Here is an 18,307-nt window from a genome sequence, read left to right as displayed (position 1 = left end):
TCTACATCCAATGTGGCCATCTATGAGGCCATAAGTTATAGATAACTGTCAAATCCACGCTGTGTACTGAGTAGACCTAGGCTCAGAGACTGTGGTCATATTTAGTCACACAGTCCAAGGCCAGTCATTAAAATCTATAAGATTGGCTCTTGATAGTTGATTTCAGTCCTCATCATTAAGATCTATAGACAGAAACCACTATTACCTCTTTTCACATTAGGTAGGAATTATATATAGTTATGATGGATACAAAAAGGAAAATATACACTTAATTTCAACTACCTACATATGTTACATTGGAATAAGATAGGCACAGCATGACTTTTTGGGGTTTTATGTTGTTTCATTGTTTAGTTTTGGAATCATTACTGGCAGTTCTCATGGCATGCTCCTCGTTCTGCATTCAGGCATCATCCCTGAAAGTGCTCCAGGAACAATATATGGTGCTGATGATTGAACCTGGGTCAACTGCATACAAGGCAAGTGCCTTATGCACTGTACTGTCTCTTTGGCAAGGCACTGAATCTTAAAAACATAGATTTCTAATAAAACAATAGAAATTTTGGCAAGAGAGATAGTACAGGAAGTAAGGCACTTGCATATGACCAACTCCAGTTCAATCTCTAGCACCACATATGGATATGGAGCCCTGTCAGGATGACCCCTATACACAAAGCTAGGTGTTAACCATGATCACTACTTGGATATGGCTCAAAATCCCCTCCCCTCAAAAGGTAAAACAAAATAAAATAATACATAATGACTTGTCCAAATTCTAGTTCAGAGCTGAAAAAGAAATTCTGATCCCCATCTAGATTAATGAACATAAAAGAACACCATTAATTACTGAGTTTAAACTGACTACAAACAAGGTCTTCTACCAGCCAATTTTATGAGGGCCACATCCAATACTTCATGGTGTGTTTATGGAATTGGCTTTGTTTTCCCATAAATAAAGACTATCTGTGTAGTTGGTTCTAAATCCAGCAGATTGAAAACATTGTTCTGCACCCTGGATGCCAACAAACAGAAGTGGCTTGAAATCCCTCTCATCTACATGGGGAAAAATCCTCGGAAATAGATGTTGAAAAATGTCTCCCTCCTTGTCTAGATTTGCACTGATGGCAGAGCACTCATATCCACTCTGAAAATGGGAGAGGATGGAAAATAAATGGGCCTCATTCCTTTTGTTTTGTTTCTGCCAACCCTTTCCCTGTAGATTCACCCTAATTTCATTTAGTCCTGCCACATAAAGACATAGTTCATTATTAGAGTATGCTCTCTGTGTTTTTCTTGAAGCTTGGCTGGCTTTGATTTACTTAGGCAAGAATGGCCCTGAGTAAACATTCTATGGTTTTTAAAATAACAGATGCCTTATTGGGAACAAAGGTTGCTTTGGAAAGTAAATGCAAACTTAAGATTTAATTACATTATGTTTCATAATGTCACTTCTTAGCCAGAGAGTTATTAAAACACCACCATTCACCCCCAACTACCTTTCCATTGTTTTCTTGCCCCTGTTGCTGGTATAGAAGTAACCACATGGGCTTTGGGATTGGTTAGGTCACTAATTCACAAACCATTACTGAGCAAATATATGCAATTACAGTAAAAGGTGCAGGAGCTATGGAACTGAAGGAAGAAGAGGCAGAAATGTAGAATTCCTTTGAGTTCATAGTTGGATAAGGATAAATGCTCACAAAAGTGGTAATGATATTTTACATGTGAAGTAATAGCATACTACACACATAGTCAAATCACTTCCTGGATAGTCCCAAAGTACTTTCTCTAAAAGAGAAACTTTTTGCGTTTCTTACCCATATCTAGCTTTATCATCCATCCAGGAACATGGAATTCACCCTGGAGTCCTCCCCTTTTCTTTGTATCTAACTTAACTACAAATGACTTCATCTCCATTAGTTTGACCCTACCTCAATATGGTGGCACATCTTGACTGAAAAAGATGTCTAGTATTCATTGGACTAACCCTCACCTTAGACAAATTATTTTAAAAGTAGAATAAAATAAAAACAAACTTCCTTAAGTGGCTTCTCTGGCCTCTTAGACTAGAGAGAAACTTCCTTCTCTTGTACATAATCATCGCTGAAGCCTTCTCTGAAGGAAACTTACGTCTCTTGTCTCATCTTGTGCCTAATTCTCCTATTCAAGTACTTCCTTAACTTGAGTATTACCTCACTCCCTTCGTAGATTCCAAAAGGGCTAAGGATCTGAGATTTAAATTTATGACACCTTTGCACATAGAATATTTTAATCTAATAGAATGCATTCAAGAAAATGACAGAAAATCATCAACAATCTTCCTGTGACAGTACCATTTTTCTGACCAGAAGAAAGGACCATCCTCACTTCTGGGATGGAGTGGCCCTGAGAAAAAAAAAGAAAAAGCAAATCTTCCTGGGTATTTCTCCACTTAGGAGTAGACTCTGCTCTTTCCTATTTCTCCACAACCTTTCATTCTTCCTCAAACCTGGCAGAAAGATGGGTTCAGCAATTCATTGGTCTTCACTTCTTTTTTAAATTTTTTTTTTAGTGAGACACCATGAGGTACAGTTGTAGATTTACAAATTTTTGTGCTTGGGTTTCAGTTATACAATGATCAAATACCCATCCCTTCACCAGTGCCCATTTCCCACCACCATGGATCCCAGTATCCCTCCAACCCCTCATTCCCCCCATCCCACCCTGACTCTATGGCTGGACATTCCCTTTTGTTCTCTCTCTCCTATTGGGTGCTGTGGTTTGCAAAAAAGGCAATGAGTGGCAATCATGTTTGGTCTATAGTCTACTTTCAGCATGCTTCTCCCTTCCTGAGAGGATCCTCCCAACACCCTTTATTTGGTGCTCCCTTCTCTATCTGAGCTCCCTTTTCCCCTAACATGTGTGGCTGGCCTCCAAGCCATGGAGTAAAATTCCTGGTACTAATCTCAGCCATTCTTGGGTGTTAGTCTCCTATTTTGTTACTTTATGATCCCCAGGTGAATGCAATCTTTCTATGTCTATCCTTCTCTTTCTGAGTCATTTCACTTAACATGATACTTTCCATGCAGTACCACTTGTATGCATGATCTTCACTTCTTTTGAAGCATCCCACATAACAAAAAAAACTAAATTGAATAAACTCATTTGTATTCCTTCTGTTACTTTTTGTGAGTTTACAATCCAATGTTATCCAGGAGCCTGGATTGTAGCCTGGGTTCAAAGGGAAATTTTCTCCCCTACAACCCCAAATTCCCTCCAAACATAGTAATTACACATACTTACAATTCATTTGTCTGATTCTTCATCTTTCATGTCTTAATTTAAAAGTATGCATACTTGCTTGGGTACAGTATCCTGCACCATCATCAGGTATCCCTTAAAAATTACTGTTCTATGAAGGGTTAATAATTACTCCATTTCTCTTTTCCTCATAGTATTCCTCACAGTTGTAATTTTACATCTGCTTGTATAAAACTGATGGATGTCCAATTCTTCCATTAGACTGTGAACTCTATCAGGCCAGGGATTATATCTTTCTGCTCACACCCAATACTTCATATAATGCCTAAAAGGGATATATTTCTATAACATGTTTGGGAAAAATGAACGATGATGAGGAAAGAGCGGAGGGTGGGGGGCTGAGAGACAGCACAGGAGTGAAGGCATTTTCTTGCATGCAGCTGACCCAGTTCAATCCTCAGAACCCCATATGGCCCGCCTGACCAGTTCCAGAAGTGATCCCTGAGCACAGAGCCAGGAGTGAGCCCTGAGCACAGCCAGGTATGGCTCAAAAACAAAATAAACAGACCAAGAAATAATTGTAACAATGTCACAGAAAGGTCCCTGCTCCATTGGATCTTGAGAAGACACAACCTCTTATTCAGTTGAATAAAAGCAGAGACACAAAGAGGTAAGTGGAACCAAAGCTGTGGGCATGAGCTGCTTGGGGCAGAGGAAGAGCAAAGTGTCAGCAATGAGGCTAGAGAGATTCAGGGACTGGACCATAGAGAGCCTTTTGTGCTCTACAAAGCAATTTGGACAGTTGCCATGGGAAATCACTGAAGGGTTGTAAAAAAGGAGTAAAATGATCATCATATTTGCATTTTAGAAAAATCACTTTCATGGCACTGTGAAGGATGTCCTTGTAGGTTGATATTTGAAACAGGATGACCAGTTCTAAAGCCATCCAGCATGTCTATGTGAGACGAGGATGGAGAACCAAGCCAGGCCAATCAGATGGCATGAAATGGAATGGGAAGTTTCCAAGGACACTGAAGAAATGAAATGACCACAGAGGGTAAGGTCAAAGGAAAAAAATCAGTGCTGACCCCGTGGATCTCTGGGAATCTGGAGGATAGTGTGGTCAGGAACCAAGGCGAGGAATTTAAAGGAGGCAGTGAACTTGAGTTGACAGCACTGTGTGTTAACAAAACCCACTGAAGATTCATATCTGGAGCTTTTGTGCCAGGCTGATGATGATCCTTTGAAGTCCTAACAGGTAAGCTCCCATTAGGGACAGTTCTGGAGTGTACAGGAGCAGACATTTCATCTGTATCATCTGTTTACAATGGTAATATCTGTCTTGGTTTCTGCTCAGATAATCAAGAGTTGGGTTTGCTTGAACTATGCAAATGAGTCAAGACCCATGGGCCTGACAGGGAAACACTATGAAAAGTACAAAAAGGTCACCAAAGCGGAGAGACCAACCAACCATTCTACATGAAACACATTCCCTTGTTTTGGGTAAAAGCAAAACCAAAGAAATGTACTCATTTTATCAACTGTATATTGGAATCTTAGTTAAGTGTCTGTCTTTTTCCCTAAGTAATCTATACTTTCCAGTAGGGAAGTGGGGTAGGCAACTATCTATGCTGGTCTGGATTTGCAGACAACTGCAGGGACCAACCAAGGAAAACAGATACCTATTAGCAGGAGGGAGATAACAGTTAAAACCACAGAAAAAAATATTAAAAATTACTTTGAACACAGCTCTGGATCTGGGTTTTGGAACAACTTCTTATTATTTAATGTAATTTTAAGTAAACTGCCTTTAGAAACCTATATCATTTAAGCCTACAATAACACTTGTGTTTGTAAAGATGAACAGAGTTACTATTGGAGATAAATCAGTTCTCAGCAGTTTAACACAAAGAAGGTTTTTTTTTCTCATTCCTGGACAATCCAATTACATACTCAAATGGACCCAGGCTCCTTCACCCAGTGAGTTTTCCTCCCCAAGAATCTTAGCTTGTATCCATAGCCCATGGAGTGACAGGCTTCTGTACCACTCCAGTTTGGAAACTGAACATAAATTTCATTGCTAGGGACAGTCACATGCCTCAGCCATATACAAAGGGGTCTTGGGTATGCGGCACACCCACTCACTGGATGTCCCTTCCCCAAAGTATCACTCCACAATGGAGTAGTGCAGAAATACTGCTGGACAGTCTCCAGAGCAGCCTGCCTTGCATGTTACAAGGATGAACATAAAAAAAATGGGTGCATCTCCTCACAAACTTCTATCCCACCTTGTTCCCTATAATTTCTTCTGTTCCTCTATCCTAAACATACATCTAATGGGCCCCCAGTCAACCAGATCATATCCCATGTCTTCATTCACGTGAATGTCTTAGGTACAAGACCCTATGCCCACTTATCTTTTCTGCTCCAGTCATTCTTCATTTAAGCTCCCACCATACCCATGTCATTCTCCTGAAGTCACGTCATGTATGAATTTCTGGAACCATTACCATGGCCACTATAAGGCTTTCATTGAGCACATTCAGATATTTTAGATATTTATTTGGATTCTGCTATGCTATGTGATTTCTTTTCTCCCCTGACTCCCTCAGGCCCTGAGATGATAGCCATCTGAACACAGCTTTGAGTGGCTGGAAAGATACTACAGCAGATAGGACAGTTGCCTTGCATGCAACAAACCCAGCTTCAAACCCCTGCACCCCACATGGTCTCCCAAGCCCTCTAGGAGTGATCCCTGAGCACAGAGCCAGGAGTGAGCCCTGAGCACTGCCAGGTGTGGCCCCAAAACAAACCAAAAGAATAGCTTTGATTTCTTTTGATCAATATGCTTAAAAGACCCATATGGGAGAGAATATGGAACCTGAATCTTGGAGTCCTGAAGGATAATATTGGTTTGCCTTTCCTCCCTGGCCACCGGGAGCTTCTGTTTGCTGATTGCCCCCAACCTGTCAATTACCTTTGTCTCCTGATCAGACTCTGACTTGTAAATATTGTCTTTCTCTTCTCCTTACTGTCCTTTGCATGGTTATTATTTCAGACCAATTGCTTTTCGTATGGATACAGGAAGACAGTTAAAAAGACACGTCTGTGGCTTGGGAGTTGATTGATCCCAGATAATATTACCTCCTGGACATCTGCTCTCTTGACTTAAGCCCCAGTTTCCCTTACTTCCTAGATCTCCAAAAGTAGGGAACCGATGATAGACTGGATGGACCCAGGACAAGCGGTGAGCTATGTGCTACCCTGGCATCAAAATGGGCCTGGCTGAAGTGCCCTAATGCTTAACTATAAGTTAAGAGCTTGGTGATGGACAAATTCTGTCATGATCCAAAAAGTAATAACTAGATTTTGACCCTGCTGGGGTTAGGAACGAATAATCTGGCCTGAGCACTATAGTCTGAGTCTGTGATGAGATGTCCCCAGGATAGTCACCCTACAAGCCTAAAAGTGTCTATTACTGTGTCCATACAGAATGGTAAATACTAGGAAGCAGAATTAAAGATGTTAATCAAGTTGCCGGTCAAAGGAGAGGAGAAACAAGCATTAAGGGCTGTTCTGCCCTCATGGGCTGCAGGTGGTCAGGAAGAATGGACAAAGATTTTGATTGCACTTTCCTTTGGGGAGGCATGGTTGGGGAGGCATGGTGAGAGAGAAGAAAAAGAGCAGCTGTGGGGAGAGACAGCAGAGACAGAGTTAGAGGAGACGGATTCAGCGGGGAGAAAGAATTGCGGGGTTACAGAAAGATGGAGAAGAGAGGAGACACAGAGACAGAAGGAGAAGTAGATTGAATGAGACAGAGAGTTCAAGGAAGATTAAGGGAGAGACAGAGATGGAGAGAAGAAGAGACAGAGTTAGAGGAGAAGGTTGCGAGTTAGAGAGAAGGATGAAAGGAGAGAATAAAAGTGACTGGGGAGGTTGGACAAGAGTCACGGAGAGAGTTGTAGACCAAGTTAGAGAGAGGGTTGGAGAGAGCTGGGAGAAATTAGAGATCGAATAAATGGCAACTAATCAGCAACCAGCTTGGCCCTTGTTCTTCCTTTGTCCGTCCAAGGCAATAGCCGTCCAGGGTAGAGAAGTGGCTCGAGAACACCAAACACGGGCAGCAAGAGAGAGCCACCCAAAGAGCCCAAGAGTGTGTAATCCCTGAGCGAAGGAGTTTACACAGCTCCGCAAGAGGGTTTTTCACAGCCAGAGAGTGGGGATTTTTACAGAGACCAACATCCAGACACTCTGTCCTCTCAGAATGAAAAGGTGAATATTTCCTTATGCAGACAATTCTGGGAACAAAGGCAATTTGGTCTGAGTCCTAAACAAACTGACTTAGGTGATGGCCACATGCGTTATTGGGATCCCACAACAATTCATAACTCACTCCAAGTACCAGGGCAGCCTGAGTGAGGTGAGCCACAGGTACTTAGCGAACAATGCAACAACATATCTTCAAATATTATCATATCCAATGAAATCAAAGCTTCTCAAGAGGTTTCTGGAAGAATGTTCCACATGCAAGAACCGAGGTGGTGATGTGGCAGTCCTCTGGGTAATATGATAAATGTCAACAACCAAACAATTTCCATCCATCCATCAGTCAAAAGCACTGATTGAGTCAAGCAGTTGCCAAGTCCCTAAATTCTGTTTAGTTAGAGTCACTGCCTGAGGAAAAGATGAGACAAGAGAAAACCAGAACAAAACCTGGGAGTCCTTGAGCTCCAAGACCACACTGCAAATCCCTGCTTCCCTCCACCCTCTAGCAATCCTAACCAAAGTAGGAACTGCAGGACAAAGGCATATGTTTCAGCAAAGAATGTGCATGCCAAGGCTGGGTGGCCTCAAAACCCAGGCAGTTCTTCTTAGAGAGACAGGTGAGGCATGGGCACCCCACCAGTATCCTCTTCTTTCCCCAAATGTTACAAAATGGCCCCAGAGAACCAAGAAACAATTAACCTGTCTTTGAAGAACCTCTAGGACACTGTGCCTGTCACAGCCAGTCCAGCCGACCATGGCAACAGCCTGAACTAGACTATTTTCCCTACACCAGTTCTTTAACTACACGTCTGCCCATGACCCAACCCCCTGCATCAAAGATTTCAGAAAAGAACTAACAAAGGGGTTTAGAGGTGTCAGGTGTATCAGAGGATTCCAGTCTTATGAAACACCCAAAATACTTACCAGTGACACAGCTGGGAACTTCCTGGCAGCCCAGGACTTTGTTAAAATAGGCCAGCAGATTGCTCTGTGTTCCGTAGCACTCCATATCCAGGGGGTCTCCTTCCTAGGGGACACTGCAGCACCCTGGAACACTACGTATACACTCACTCTCACCCAGACACTACAATGCCTTGTTGTGCAGAGGAAGCTCCGATGAGGCCTGTAGTGAACAGACCCTTGTGAGTCCACTGTTGCACCCATCTCCTTGTTCAGCAGGCACTAGGGAGAAGACGGGAGACACACAGAAACCCTCAGCAACTCTTCTCAATGGCTGGGGGTTCCCCAGGGTCAGAGTCTCTGCCACTTTGTCCATGAGTGTTCTCCAGTATGTCCTCTAGTCCTTGATACTAGAGTAAACTTTGATAAATTCATGAGTATCCCCTGGAATGCTTTGTCAAGAATAAGGCTACGGGACAAAGCAAAAATCTCAGCTTTAAGGAATATGCCAAAGAAGAACAATTTCCTCCAAAGGGGAGTTTGCTCCAAACCTCTGCCTTCAATTCCAGCTCTTGAGGAAAACACTAAGAAGTCATAGTGTTTAACATCTGTGCTCATAAAAATGCTTCCTTTCAACCCCATACGCTCTTGTCTTAGTGTTAAGTAAACCAACCAATTGTCAAGGTTTTTATATTGTGACCAGGGAGTTCTAAGTTTTACTGCATATAAGAATCTATTCCAAGTACACAGACACACAAAAAATCACCCATAAAGATATATCCATAGTCCTCCTTATTGCAGCAAAATTTACAATGACCAGTATCCATAAGCAACCTAAGGGCCTAATGCCAGAGGAATGGACAAAGAAACTATGGCCTCTATTCACAACAGAATCCTACTCAGCTGTTAGAGAAGATGTGAAATTTTGCATTTGGCCACAATTTGGATGCAACTGCATAGTATAGTATTAAGAAAATTGAATCAGAAGGAGAAAGAGATACCAGATAATCCCATTCATGCATGGCCTATAAAGAAATAAAGCAAGGGAATAAACTGTGTCCAAAGAAAATAAACCCTGGTATTCAGTAGAACTGATGTTACTCATGGGGGTTTAGGAGAATTGATAATGAATGATAAGGAGCCAAAGAGTGACATTGGTGAAGGAACATTAACACTCTGGTGGTAGGTATGGGATAGTACCATGGTAAGTATTAGCAAGTAGTATTGCAAATAATGATACCACAAATGCTGCTTTTTTTCTAGCCCGAGATAGATTTTTACTTATTTTTCAATTATTTATTTTTACTAAAATGCCTTGATTTACAAAGTTGTTTGCAATTGAGTTGTTTCAGGCATTCAATGCTCCAACACGAATCCCACCACCAGTGTGCTATTCTTCCCACTAATATCCCAGGTTTCCTTCCATTTGCCTGCATTCCCCCTTGGCAGACATGTAACAAACATCTCATACTGCTTTCTCCAAAACTTAAAGGAACATTAAATGGATATATCAGAAAATAATAAAAGTCAATTTGTGATGATTGATTGTTATACAATTTTAACCGATGTACCTAAAGAAGGCCAGAGTGATAGCATAGTGGGTAGGGTAGCCTTGCACGTGGCTGACCGAGGTTCGATTCCTCCACCCCTCTCAGAGAGCCCAGCAAGCTACCAACAGTATCCTGCCTGCACGGCAGAGCCTGACTGGCAAGCTACCCGGGACATATTCGATATGCCAAAAAACAGTAACAAGTCTCACAATGGAGACATTACTTGGTGCCTGCTCAAGCAAATCGATGAACAACGGGAGGACAGTGCTACAGTGCTACCGAAAGAAATTCGAAGCGTTTAGTACAACATAATATAATGCCTATTCTCATTTACATAAATAAGTTTTAGACCCACATCTAAAATATAATGCATTAAATTTTATTTTGTACATGGATCTTATTATCATGCCTCCTCTCTTATAAATAAAACATTTCCTTCTTAATATCTCTTGGGATTAATAAGGATACAGAACCCTGGGGACCTAAGAACAGTGTCCAGAACTCTTCACATAAATATCCCAAGACAAACTGAGGGAAGTGTTCAAGTGAAAATCACTTTTGTAAATATTGACCCAGAGACAATGGTATCAGAGAAGTTCAGATTTGGGGGTTGGGGTTGAACTCCCAACTACACTCTCACCTCTTGAGTGACTACGGGTAGTTTTCTCTACATCACATTCACCTCTCTACAGATTCAGATCATGATTCTTAATCTACCTACTTACCTGCCCAGAGCACTGAAGAAGGAAAATGCATTTCTCATACTCTACCCTGAAACTTAACAGATAATCAACACATACTGTTCATGTATGTGTTGAACATACATAATCAATAAACTCAAACTTTAACACTCTGTGGCATTCAAAAATCACAGTAAGTGATTAAAAAACCGATCGGACAGTGCCAGGTCAGGTGTGGTGGACAAGTCTGTGCCTGGGGTCTGAAAAAACACAGAACCTTTGGTTCACACATACAGACCTGGTGCAGACCCATTCACAGTAAAGGCCAAGCTAGGTGATTGGAAACACAACCCAAAGAATAGTAAACAATTGTCTCTGCTTCAGCTTGAGTGAGGTCTCGGGTGAGCATGTATGTGTCAACCAAAGGAAGGTTCTTGTTCTTCCAGTGTTGCCATTTAAAATAACCATTGTTTAAAAATCAGGATGCAACAAAATACACATAATAATAATTGTACTTGGAATTTTTCGTTCTCTATTTAGAAGATGCTTGTAGATCTGTGATATCCTATGAGTACCCACCCACAAATACAAAGCACAAATACCTGAGTTATGTGGTCCACCCAGTTTTAATTGTCATCACCCCACTTGGTCCCCCAAGTCCCACCAGGGGTGATCCCTGGGATCAGAGCCAGAAGCAAGCTCTGAGCACTGAGCACCAAAAATAAAACAAAAACAAAAAAAAAATTTGCAGAACTTCTTCAATTCAATGGATTCACAGAAAATTTCATTGGCTTCTTGGTCTGTAATAATTGAAGTAGCAAGAGAACTTTGCAGAACTGAATTCCAGCCATAATACTTATGCTCCTTGTTAATATACTTTTTCCCTTTTTTTCTTTTACTGTTTTGTTTTGTTTTGTTTTGACCCACATCCGGCTAGGCTCAGGGCTTACTCCTGACTCTGTTATTGGGAATCACTTCTGGTGGGCTCAGAGGACCATATGGGGTATAGGAGATTGAACCAGGTTTGGATATGTGCAAGGCAAACACCTCACCTGCTGTACTATCTCTCCATCCCTGATTTTTGTCTTTCTGATTAATGCTTTGGTTGTGATCTATTCTTCTGGCCCGTATGATAATGTGATTGATGACATGACTCATGCACAGAAGACAGTAAGGAATCCAACCAAATTTGGTGTCCAGCAGTGAAAAATGGGCTGAGTTCTCAGTTGTCTGAGAGAAACCAGTAATGGTACCTGGCATTTCCTGAAACATCTTCCAAGGGCCACTCCACAGATATCTATGGAATCAATACAGAAACTCCCATTCTCATTTGAATTCTCTAGATTGTTTATGTTGGCTCTACAATATGGAAAGAAGAACAAGGATACAGGAGTAAAACTGTCTGTGCTTAAAAGCTGGTAGGACCACCTATCTGCTAAATAACCTGGAGGCAGTAACAGAAAAACCCAACATCAGTCTTCTTACTGGAGAATGGGGTGGAGGGGCATGGTGATATCCCCTGCCTCAGCCTGGCAGCTTAATTTTCAATATTCACTAAATCTGGTGATCATACTTGAAGCACTATTACAAGTGACCTAATGAGGAAATACAGTGAAGCTTCACAAAGCCTTTTAATTTTCTCATGCACTATCATTATCCCACCACACACCACCACCACTACCACCAGTAAGCAGATGTCGTATTTTTTTTGCAGACAAAGAAACTCAGCTTGCCTGTTTCAGACCCATGAACCCTGTGCTTGCCCCTCAAACGTCATGCAAATCTCTATGCAGAGACACTCAGAAGGTATCCTGTCTGCCCAATAGCATATACTGTCAGGCTCAGAATCTGATATAAGACCACTTTGAGAGATCCAGAGGTACCTGAATAAACCTTCACCATAAACGATACTCCTCATTAGCCGCACTATCAAAAATGAAAATTACTAATCACTACAGTCTGATTATTAATCCATAAACAATCCAAAGCAGCCAAGTCAATAGGCAAAGTCTTTACATCAGTGACATCTGTTAACACTCTTACTAAATTTCACTGTGAAAATGTTGAAGACCACTTAGCTTCTCTCTGACTCATACACTTTTCTCCGAGGCACTTTGCAAGTTACTACCTGACTCCATGGCCTGCCGCCATGTGTGTTAGAAACCAGTGGGTTAGGAACTCACCTGTCAACCTTTTTCCCCCCTTTTCTTTTCCTGGTTATTGTTGGTTTAAGAAAGATCGTTAATGTTATTTAAACAGGAGAGAGTATTTGGAATTTCTTGGTAGATTAATTTGATAATGGCAACTTTTAAAAAATAAAACAGCTACTGTCATCTTGGGATAAAAGATCTCATTCACCAAGGTACAAACCTTATCTGCTGTCTACACAGCCCAATTTTAAGATAGGCAAAAGCTTTGAATAAATATTTCTCCAAAGAAGGTATTCAAATTGTTCATAAGCACCTACCTCATGGGATCTTCAAAGATAAAGGTCAGTGTAGTTATAGCTGTCTCTAGTTCTAGAACTTTCTAAGCTTCCAGATACACTGCATGTAAGGTGGAAGTTGAAATATTACCAAATAGTTTTTTCTGCTTTTTTAGAAATTGGACTTCTACATTTTAGTAGGTGTTGTGTTTAATCTCAGTCTTCCCATGGTGGAAAAGGTTATCTACTGTTAAAAATAATTACTGCTCAGTTAGACTTTATCAACATTTAAAACTTGCTGAATGGCAGCACATTAAGAAAGTGAAAACCATTAATAGAGGCTGGAGCAGTAGTACAGTAAGTAGGGTGTTTGCCTTGCATGCAGCCATCATAGATTCAATCCCTGGCATCTCATATGGTCCCCCCGAGCAGGCCCAGAGTAATTCCTAAGTGCAGAGCCAGCAGTGACCATTGCCCTGAGCATGACCAACCCCCACACACCAAAGCCATACATAAATTTAAAATAAAATTTTACAAAAATTAAGTAAAAACACAGAACAATGGGAGAAAACATTCAGAATATATAAAGAACTTTTACAATCCAACAACAAAAAGACAAATGAGTCCATTAAAAGCTGGACAAAGACCTTCAACAGACATTATGCAAATGTCCAAAAAGCAGATAGTTCAGCCTCATTAGTCACCATCGATATGCAAATCAGAACCACAGGCAATACCACCTACACTCTCAGCTTGATTATATTCTTTAAAAGAAAAATAAAATAATTTTTTTTTAACAAAAAAGATGTGAACAACTTTATTTTTCTGGTAGGAATGTAAATAGCCAGCCCCTGTGCAAAATAGACTGGAGAGTCTTCAAAAAGTCAGACAAAGCCAACACCATATAACCTAGCCAGCCACTATTAGGTATATATCTCAAAGAACTGGAAGAATATGTATATCCATGTATGCAGGTGTTCATGAAAGCATTATTTGCAACCACCAAAATATGGAGAAAACCCAAACAATCCAATCATTGAGGAATACATAAACAGAATATGCATAACCATGTAAATTACACTCAGAGTTTTACAGAATCTATTAAATTCCCCGAAATGATGATAAACCAAGTTCATTTAGAAAACAGATATTTGGGGACCAGAGAAAGTGGTAAATTTACACTCAGAATTTTACAGAATCTGTTAAATCCCCCGAAATGATAAACCAAGTTCATTTAGAAAACAGATATTTGGGGACCAGAGAAAGTGGCTAGGGTGCATGCTTTGCATGTGGTCAACCAGGGTTCAATTCCTGTCACCCCAAGACTACCAAGAGTGATTGCTGAGCACAGAGCAAGGAGTAAGCCCTGAGTACAGCCTGGTGTGGTCCCACTCCAAAACACAAATAAATAAGACAAAATTCATTTCAAATAGCTAGAAGTGTTGAAGTGTTTGAGCAATTAAAAGATAAAAGACCCTCACTTTCACCTCAAGTTTGTGTCTAATTAAGGTGAAGGCCAAGGTGGTTTGAACCGGAACTGCCCGGTGATCTGTAGAGTATATGAGTCATCCATGGCATACAAGCTGACAGCATCTGGTTTGGGTCATGTTATTGTAAGGAAATTTGAGAAATAGAGAAACTGAAACCAACCTGTTAAAGGTGAACAGGAACTTGGTGAAAAGAAGTGTTTTTATATTAACTCAAAGTAAAATGAGAGCACACAGCACACACAAGGCTTTGCAGGTAGGAAATGCATATATTTTATGGCCAAATTCGAAACACCCAGCCAGCACATCTACCTGACGAAGCATGAGTGAAAAACAGGAACTTCGTGGCTGTTCCTGGCCAAACAAAGTCACCTTCTTCTGTCTGGTCTCTCCTTCTCACTCCTTGCATGGAGATGTCAAAATGTCAGGTAGAGTCAAAGGACATCTGGGGACACCGGGACAATAGTGGAGGGTGTGGTTCAGGATGTTATATGCCCTACCATAATCAATATTATAAATCATGATTTCTAAACTATTTGTTTGAAAAGAACTTTAGGAAGGAGAGTGAACTCAATTGCTCCTCGAATTCTTGCCTCTTTGTAGAAGAGTCTTGAGAACAACCAGGATCAACCAAGGCTGAAGTTGGTGGAACTAACCCAAGAGACTCAACAGGGCCAGGAAAGAACCTGCTCCTTTTTCTAGGAGCTGCTGGTTCATTGCCCACCCACATGGGCCCACCTCAAAGTCCTGCTAGGGGGCACCTCAGTCACTCCTTGGTTCATTCTTGACCTCAGTTGAACTGGAGAGGACAGGAAGGGGGGTTGAGGGTGGTCTGGAGAAGAGGGGTACCCACTGTCACAGCAGCTGGCTCAGGGGATCCATACCCTGCGGTATGAGATTATTCAACCAGCTCATCCTACCATCCCAAGAGACAGTAGCAGAACTCCAGAAACCACATTCCCATTTGATGAGCCCAGAGGCAGGGAAATTTGAGAAACAGAGAGACTGGCCATTATTCACACACTCTAAAACACTAGGCTGGCTGTCCATGGGGGTTGTGAGGAGGAAGGGAGCAGCTCTGCCAGCCTCTCCTTATCCTGTCTCCACGATGGCAATAGCTTACAGGCCTGCAGAGCTGAAGGACATGGAGGAGGGCAGGGCAGACCTGGCCACATCCTGCAAATCACCAAAAACTTTCTCCCTCTGGACATCATTCCCAGCTCTGCCTTCCTGCTCCTCTGATGGTGCTCCATATGGAAAGGTCCCCTTTGCTCACACCAAGGGAAACAACTTGGGAGGGACTTCCTACCAAGAGCACCCCTGACTGAGTAAATGCCCTAGAGGAGTGTGGAGACACCCCAGAGAAGCTCAAAAGGTCAGGGCAAGGAAAGTAAATAGGGCTGGAACAGAGGGAGCAGGAAAGGTCTCCAAGACACACAGTTTGGATGGTTCTGAAGTCAGAAAGCTTCCTGGCCCATCAGAGTCTAGTGAAACAGCTGTGTGTGTGTGTGTGTGTGTGTGTGTGTGTTCTTAGAAGCTCTCCCCTCCTACCATGTCTGGCACCCCTCTTTATTCATTCAGCCCCTAAATTCCAGTGATCATGGGTCTTCTGCTCTGTCCAGGCTCTGAGGTACAGAGTACTGGAGCACAAGACTTTGGGGGCAGGGAACTTGGATATGGCTGCAGATCTAGAACTGGGAGTAAGGCTGCAGGACCAGGGAGGAACTTGGGGGACTAACTTCCTGCCTCAAGCAAGTTACACTTTTCAGAGGAAGCTTCCTGGATGTGGTCCTCTTCTGGCCTCCCTTGCCTTCTGCTCTGGTGTCATTTGCAAAGTCAGAGGACTCAGCTCCCGGATGGAAGGGCCAGTGGTTGGGACTCTGCTGTTACAAGGTGAGAGAAAGCAATGGGTACAAGGAAAGTATGGCTAGAACTGACACCACACACTCTTCCATCCCTGCATTCCCTGGTGCCTTACAGCCCCTGGTTTCTTGCTCTGAGCTGGGACTCATTTTGACATCTCCCTGGCCTGGGCCAGGGTCAGCAGCCAACTCACTCTTGACTTTCAAGTCCATCTGTGGGGTCCAGGCGAGAGCCAGTGACCCAGTCCTGTCTGATCCAGGTGGAGCCTGCAGTGCAAGCTCCTGGCAGAGCAGGGCTGCAGCCTAGGGACAGACACACCTCCTAGCCCCGTGTGTAAGGCACACATGCCCTGGAGAACAGGCCTTCTCCCTGCAAGGTCCAGCGACTGTGAGCTGTGGGTTGAGGAGCCTCAATCCTGGCATTCACCAGATCCGGGCGGGTGAGAAGTTAACCTGGCTGGGGAGAAGGGCCATTGAGTCATGGAGGCCCGAAATCTTCTTTCAAAGCTTCCGAATTCTTCTTCATAGCCGGCGCCTGCGCTCTGATTTGCTGCCAAAGGGATCTGAGCCCTGGGTTATAGTCATCACAACTACCCTGGCACCCTGTCCTTCAAAGGAAGGCTCTGGAAGGAAAGGGGTGTTTGACCTTCAGTGCGGAAAGTCTCTCGCCCCCCACCGCGTGCCTGGCTGCTGCGGCGCTTATGGCCTTACCCAGCGCCAGAGACGCGCGGCACGGCACGGAGCTCTGCTCGCTCGGGGTTCGGGGCACGGGCCTGGGGAAGGGGAGGGCCTGTCCCTACCCTCACCCCACAGCCCCAACTTGGACTCTGGAGCTTGCAAACGCTGGCAGGAGCATCCTCTAGGGCTCTTTGACATTTGGCAAAAGAGGACAAGGTCACGGCTACGGACTGCCGCGGTCGGCGAGCGGCTGGTTGCATGAATGCACGTCCCGGCGCAGCCGCTGGGGCGGGAGAAGCGTCGCTGCGTCCAGTTCTACCAGGAATTTAGGGAACCTGACCCTGACCCTATTTCCCTAAGCCCGTGGCCAAGTCCTTCTCGGCCGGCTAGGGTGAGTCCGAGAGATAGAGATGGAGACATCTGTCCCAGAATCGCAGAGTCAAGCCCCCGCATACCGCCCTCCCGAAAACGAGGCTCCGTGCGCTGTGCGCTCGCTCGATCTCGGAGGGGAAAAAAAGGGCAAGCACCCCAAGGCGCCTCGTGGCCCTCAACGCAGACCCGCCCGCGCTCCGACCCGCAACACCCCGCACCTCCCCAGCCCCTTGTCTCCGTCGCCGCTGTCTTCTTTCTAGCTCCCGCGCGCGGCCCACCCGCCTCCCGCGTAAAGACCCGCCGGATTCCTTTCTGGCGCCCAAAGGAAAACTCAGCTGCAAGTTGTGCGCCGTGGGAAGCAGAGATGCGGCCGCTAGAGATTCAGAAGGGAGACGGCGAGGAGGGAAGCGGGTGGGGACAGGTGGAGGTGAGGGGTGAGGGGCGGCTGTGGGCGCGGGGCGCGCGGGCACGGGGGTGCAGGGCCAGCGCCTCCACGGGGGCCGCCGCACGAGCGCGCGCGGAGCCGGGTCAGGCGCGCACTCACTTGGTCCAACTGCCGAGCCGCTCTCCACTCCAGCGCGGGGGTGGTCTCGGGCTCCCCGCTAGCGTCTCCCTGGCTGCTTGCGGCTGGAGGGCAGAAACAACACCCCGAGTCACGGGACACAATCGAGACGGGGCCGCTGGGCAGCGGGCAGCGGGCGCGGGCCTGGAGCGGCGGCGCAGAGCCTATAAATAGGCAACTTTTAGATGGGGTCTGCGGCCAAATGAGAGGAGCGGGTGTCAGTGCCGGAATCTCCGCTTCCCCGGGAAGCCCGGACCTGCCCCAGACCCCGCCGCACCCCACCCC

The 18,307-nt window shown here is 44.1% G+C and overlaps 1 protein-coding gene across 1 annotated transcript in view; it reads right to left on the bottom strand.

Moving 5' to 3' along the window:
* ESRRG (estrogen related receptor gamma) overlaps window positions 1-18,023 on the bottom strand; it is a 635,624-nt gene extending 617,601 nt beyond the window's left edge. Inside the window, exon 1 of the mRNA XM_056110835.1 lies at window positions 18,005-18,023. The gene's annotated coding sequence lies outside the window, so the exon portion shown is untranslated. The remainder of the gene's footprint in view (window positions 1-18,004) is intronic.
* Between the last annotated feature and the right edge of the window lie 284 nt (window positions 18,024-18,307).

Source organism: Sorex fumeus, unplaced genomic scaffold (genome assembly GCF_029834395.1).
Source record: "Sorex fumeus unplaced genomic scaffold, SorFum_2.1 ptg000010l, whole genome shotgun sequence".
In the NCBI taxonomy this organism is placed as follows: Eukaryota; Metazoa; Chordata; class Mammalia; order Eulipotyphla; family Soricidae; genus Sorex; species Sorex fumeus.
The sequence above is the reverse complement of the archived record's forward strand: the minus strand, read 5'-3'. Positions and strand labels throughout refer to the sequence as shown.